This window comes from Pseudochaenichthys georgianus, chromosome 17, assembly GCF_902827115.2.
Source record: "Pseudochaenichthys georgianus chromosome 17, fPseGeo1.2, whole genome shotgun sequence".
Lineage (NCBI taxonomy): Eukaryota > Metazoa > Chordata > Actinopteri > Perciformes > Channichthyidae > Pseudochaenichthys > Pseudochaenichthys georgianus.
The window spans coordinates 12179711-12185949 of NC_047519.1; positions in this window are offsets into that span (position 1 = coordinate 12179711).

Here is a 6239-nt window from a genome sequence, read left to right on the forward strand (position 1 = left end):
AATTCAAAATCTCTTTTATCAATAAAGCATTTTACAATTAAAATATTTAGACTTTGTCTACGATTTAGGCAATTTAAACGTGGACGTATGGTTCATAAAACACTCTGTGGTTTGACAAAAAGTCAAAACAGTATATTTTGCGTAATTTCATTTATTTAGTTATTCAACAAAAATAAACAGCAGTGGTGTAGTCAGAAGGATGTTGAAATAATTCTCCTGGCACTGTAAGAAAAGTGAAGTGACTATACATTCCACCACAATTTATCACTCAATTAAAAACAAGAGCTGAGTGGACAAAATGGATGACAGATTGGTGCAGAAGAAGCTGAGCTCAGTAGAAAGCGTTGTATCCTGTAAAGCGTGAATTTTTTTTATGTAGTGATTTTAGTTTAATATTAAATTGATTCAACATTTGAAGGCTGTCATTTAGATTGTTTGTCAGGGTGAGAAGAGAGCAGTTACATGCTTCATTGTCTCTAGACACATCATAAAGTTGATGCCAGGCTTTCAAAATCTGCTAGTGCTTATATTACTTTAATTAGTTATTTTACCTTTAAATATTCTGAGAAGTTAAATATTGTTTTACAAATCTTTTAATTATGACTGCTATTGTTATAAAAATGAATAGAACCAATGTACTGCAAAAAAAGTAAGTTCAGCTTACTTGTCATTGGGAGTATTCATTCTTTGAAAACAGTTATTAGAATTTAAAGAAATATATTAAAAAATGTATGTATTTTTTTATCGTTGCTCCTGAGGATCTTGGCAACATGTAAAGAATTCCCCTAATTACGTCCTAAGAAATTGTAGGAACCACATTGTTCGGATCTTGTGCCAAACACAAGTCAGAATGCCTTGGCTTCTGCTGTGATAATAAAGCCTCTGCTACCCTAATAATACTGTAAAAAAATATACTATGTACAGTAGGGAGCTGTAGCTCCTTAACCTGTTCAACACGAAACTGTATCTCAGGGCTCTTAACATTTAAAAACCTATTAATATGATTAATGACTGAATTAACTGATGATACGAACCATTTTTACCGAAACAAAACACAAGTCTCACAAGAAGCGTCTAAATGAGCCCTGAGCGAAAAAATGCTAACACACTTAGCACAGAACTCTAGGTATAAATACCCTTATTACATATCGGATCTGCACAAACAAGATATCGATTAGCAAGCTGAGATTCCACAGATTCTAGGGGTATGAGTATCATCACTGAGACAGGGGAAGCAAAAACAGACATCACAACACAGAGCTTTGCGGAGGAGGCCGGGCTCGAGGGCGAAGACCGCGGATCTCAGGGGGCCGGGCTCGAGGGCGAAGACCGCGGATCTCAGGGGGCCGGGCTCGAGGGCGAAGACCGCGGATCTCAGGGGGCCGGGCTCGAGGGCGAAGACCGTGATTCTCAGGGGGCCGGGCTCGAGGGTGAAGACCACGGCTCTCAGGGGGCTGGGCTCGAAGGCGAAGACCGCGGCTCTCAGGGGGCCGGGCTCTCAGGGGGCCGGGCTCGAGGGCGAAACAGGTGGCGACGGAACAACTCCGGACGACGGGCAGGAAAGCGCTGACGGGACAGCTCCGGAGTCCGGGCAGGACCCGGTGTCGCCCGGACAGGAACCGGAGCCGGTAGGATAGGCTTTGGCATGATCCCCCACGGAAGAGGGCCAGGAGTTGGCAGGACCCCCGGCGAGACAGGTGACGGCGGGACCTCCAACGGAACAAGACATGAGATTGGCAGGACTCTCAGCGGGACCTCCAACGGAACAGGACACAGGGCCGGCAGAAGAGCAGTTGGCGGGACCCCCCAACGGGAAGGACATGGAATTGGCAGGACCCCCGGCAGAAGAGCAGTCGGCGGGACCCCCAACGGCACAGGACACAGGGCCGGCAGGACCCCTGGCAGAAGAGCAGTCGGCGGTACCCCAACGCGACAGGACACAGGGTTGGCAGGACCCCAGTAGAAAGAGTAGTCGGCGGGACCCCCAACAGGACAGGACATAGAGTTGGCAGGACCCCAGCGGAACCTCCAACGGCACTTGAGTATGGGACTTGAGTGGAGACTGGAGAGGGAACTCGAGAGGGAACTCGAAAGGAGGACTCGAGAGGGAACTTGAGAGGTTGACTCGAGCGGGGACTCGAGAGGTGACCCGAAAGGGGACCCGAAAGGGGACCCGAGAGGTGACTCGAGAGTTGACCCGAGAGGGGACTCGAGGAGGGACTAGAGGAGGGACTAGAAGAGGGACTAGAGAAGGGACTAGAGAAGGGACTAGAGGAGGGACTAGAGAAGGGACTAGAGAAGGGACTAGAGAAGGGACTAGAGGAGGGACTAGAGAAGGGACTAGAGAAGGCACTAAAGAAGGGATTAGAGGAGGGACTAGAGGAGGGACTAGAGAAGGGACTAAAGAAGGGACTAGAGAAGGCACTAAAGAAGGGATTAGAGGAGGGACTATGGCTGCTGGGGCCGGAATCATGGCTGCTGGTGTCAGGACTGAGGCTGGAACCATGGCTGCTAGGGCCGGAACCATGGCTCTTGGGGCTCGGGCTGCTAGCCTGGACTTGCGACTCCCTCTCTTAGGAGCCTTTTAGAGGCTCCGTGGACCTCCAAAAGCCAGACGAGCACCCAAGAATGGCTCCTGGACAGGAGCAGGAACTGGGGAAGAAGCAGGGGTTGACTCCAAACGGAACACACCGAGACGTATGGTGTCAGGCTGGAAATTGGGAGGCAGGGGGCTAGCATGCCAGACAAACGAAGCCTCGCTACCAGTAGAAATACATTGCTTTTAAAATCGTGCTGTGCAACACGAACAAAAGGGGAAAATCGTGTTGGTGAACACGAATCAATAGATTAAAAATCGTGTTGGTGAACACAAAATGCCATTAGACTGGGTTGGCATATTCACTGCCCTTTGCAAAGTCACACAAGCGTATTCACTGCCCTCTGCAAAGTCACACAAGCACATTCACTGCCCTCTGCAAAGTTAAACCCTTCTTCTTTTCCAGTTTTCCAACATATATTGCTTCTTTTGTCTTTATAGAAGGCAGCAGACATTTACATTTATTTATGTATAGATATAACAACAAGATACTGTATTGATACATTGTTTTTATTATTATATACAGTCATTTTATAACACTTACTGGTGCAACATTCTGTTAATACAAGATTACAAATACATTTTACATCTTTTACACTTTTGTATCATTATTTCCAGTATTTTTAGTATGTCAAAGATTACAAATAATATCTGGCTGTTTTACACCTGTTCACCAACAGGGGGTCTTGAAGCCCATGATGAAGCCTCAGATGAACCTTTTAGTGAACCGATTAGCTGGAAGCAGACAGTGCTTTAGATCGGTTGAACCACAATGTTCATATTACCCATGGATGTATAATAACCATATTACCCCTCCTGTACCCGGGCCCGGTGACACGATGGAATTAAGAGAGCTCAGACCCTCACTGATAGAGGTTGGAACATGTTTTAAGTATAAATAAATAAAAGCATAAATAAAAGTAGGAATAAAAACATCAATGAACAAATAAATGAATAAATACAGGAATAAATTAGTGATGGTGATATGAAGCCTTATGAAGCTTTGAAGCTTTCCAGCCAATTGGTTCGCAAAAGGGTTCATCTCATGAGGCTTCATCATGAGCTTCATCTGAACACAACCCCCCCTGTTGGTCAAAGTGTGTACAACAGGCAGATTGGACATCTCAACAGTGTGCTCTATCTCATACCGAGTTCCCAATGAGTAAAGCCTTAGAATAACTCTAAACAACGAACATTAAATCATATTTTCATGTTAACAATATTGTATTTATTACAGTTTAATGATTGTGATTGAAAAGCCTAAGGAGGCTGGTACACATTGCAAAGAGGGATTTTTTAGGGAGTGCTCACACGCACAAGATTCTTTTAAGATCAGTTGATAGAAGGCCTTGAAAATCAATGTGTGGTGGTTACATTTCCCCTGGGTGGTGCAGGGGGGTGATGCTCATCAAGTAAGTAACTACCACAGGCACCATAGAATTACTCTGAGAAAATGAGAACTCCATCAACTGTGCATACAGCCCAGATGGGAAGCAGTAATGACTACGCAGAGGGAACGTTTGACCCCCACTGCATTTCTGGCCTGCAGGGTTTCCAACTATGAAACCTATTGGGATGCCATGAGAGTAAAATGAAGGACAAGGGTGCAAATTCCAAGTTTTGGCAGTGGCTGAGGCTTAGATGTTTTAGAATTTCTAACGAAATGGCGCTTTATTCATAAATTTCCGCACAAAAATGGCAGTCATATTGGTTTTTGCGAGACCTGAAACAGTTTGTTCAGTTGAATGCTGCTCTTTCTCTGTGGTGTCTCTTTCCTTTCTCTTCCCTTCCTCCTCTCTTTCTTTCCTCCCTGTCCAGTCCAGTCTGTACTGGATAAATGAAAGCCTCAAGATAAACATTAAAGTAGTAGTGTGAGCTTGACAAGAAAATAAGAGTCATCCATCAAAGGGCTTGGCTACTTAGAGAACATGTCAAAGAACCCACAGCCCCTGGCTCCCCCGACTCTCTTCAATTTAGGACACCGAACTGGAACACTTTGCCATCAGGCAGGCAACAAGCTGAGATAGAGAGCAGAAAAAGGTCTTTTTGTTAACATTGCTGACCGGTTCCTGGAGAGTGTTTCACCTTTTAGGGAGAAGATAGAGGAGAAAGTCTTCATCTCAGGCCTCTGGAATCTGCACCATTCTTCTTACTCCAGGTTTTCCCTGAGATACTGTATCTGACATCAGAGTTTGTAATTTTATCTTCAATCCAGCAGCATAATGCTTAATTTTGCTTGCACGGATGAATGGAAAAAGGTGAGTATCAGTTGTTGTCCATTATTTTGTCATAGATAAGACAATGTTTATGCAGATTTGTCCTTCCTGCTAATGCACACCCCTGTCCTGATAAAATGTCACTTGAATGAGACCTTTTGCTTGGTTATAGTCATTCTTTCTACTGTATAAAGCTACAATATACTTCATACTGCTGGACTTGGAATAAAACATGTATTGTTGAGTAAGAATTATTGATGCCGTATATTATGCTTGGCTACTTTTTAGTTTAGTCTGATATGAGGGGATCAAGGAGGACGACTTTGACCCAAGTCACATTAATTAATCATGTAATTTAAGTAAAGTCTTTATCATGAGGAAGTGTCAAGGCAGTCACATACTGTAATGAGCGTGCAGCTTTAGTAACCAGAAAGCTTCAGCAAAATCAATCAGAAAGGGATTTTAAGGGATTGTAAGAGGAAAGTCAGTTGGTCCACAGCGTGGGCACTAAACATTTTAACAATTTATATTGTTGTCAAGACATTTTGTTTTGATTTTAGGTGGATACAAAAACTTGCAAGACAAGCATTAAACTTCGTATTGTTTTTTAAATTTTAGTTTTTTCTCAGGGCTTTTTTAATATGGCATTTAAAAATGTCCATAAAAACTGTTAGAATTACACCTACCAAATATCTTTTGCACATTTTATCTTGAGATATTTAAATCTGAACCACAAGCAGTTCATTTTAGCAGTTTAACCATTTTGTAATATCGCTAAAACTCAAGCCTTACAGTAAGCAGGGCAGGTAAGGCCACTGTCCAAGCATAATAACCAGAAGAGAAAGGGTAGAAGATAGGTCAAGACCAAGCAGAGGATTGATAAGGACAAGGACACAGAAACAGATGTAACAGTTGAACCCAGAAGGCTGTCGGATGTACCATGGTTACAGGAAAAATAGGCAGGTTTCGCAACAGGGAACCAATCAAGTGCTTGAGAGTCTGACAATGGGTGGCTGACATGAGAGGTTATACACCGGCTTGATTAAAGATGAGATGCAGCTGGGAGACCAGGTGAGCTGATGAGGTGGAGTGGAGTACTGAGACAGTGTGATGGAAAAGACAAACCGTGACATACGGTATTTCAGTCGGTCCATGTAGTTAATTCCATGGCTATAGGATGAAGGTGATCTGCATGTCAATAATATTAAAATGAAAATACACAGTCCTGACATTGACACTGGTGACACCCAGTATTAGCTTTTTTGGGCAGCAGTAGCTCAGTCTGTAGGGAATTACCTTGGGAACTGAAGGTTGCGGACTGGCAACTGGAGAGGTTCCGGTTCGCCACACGGACACTTGAGCAAAGGCACCACACCATCCAACTCCCCACCAATATAGGCATGTGTATAGGGGTAAAACACTAGATA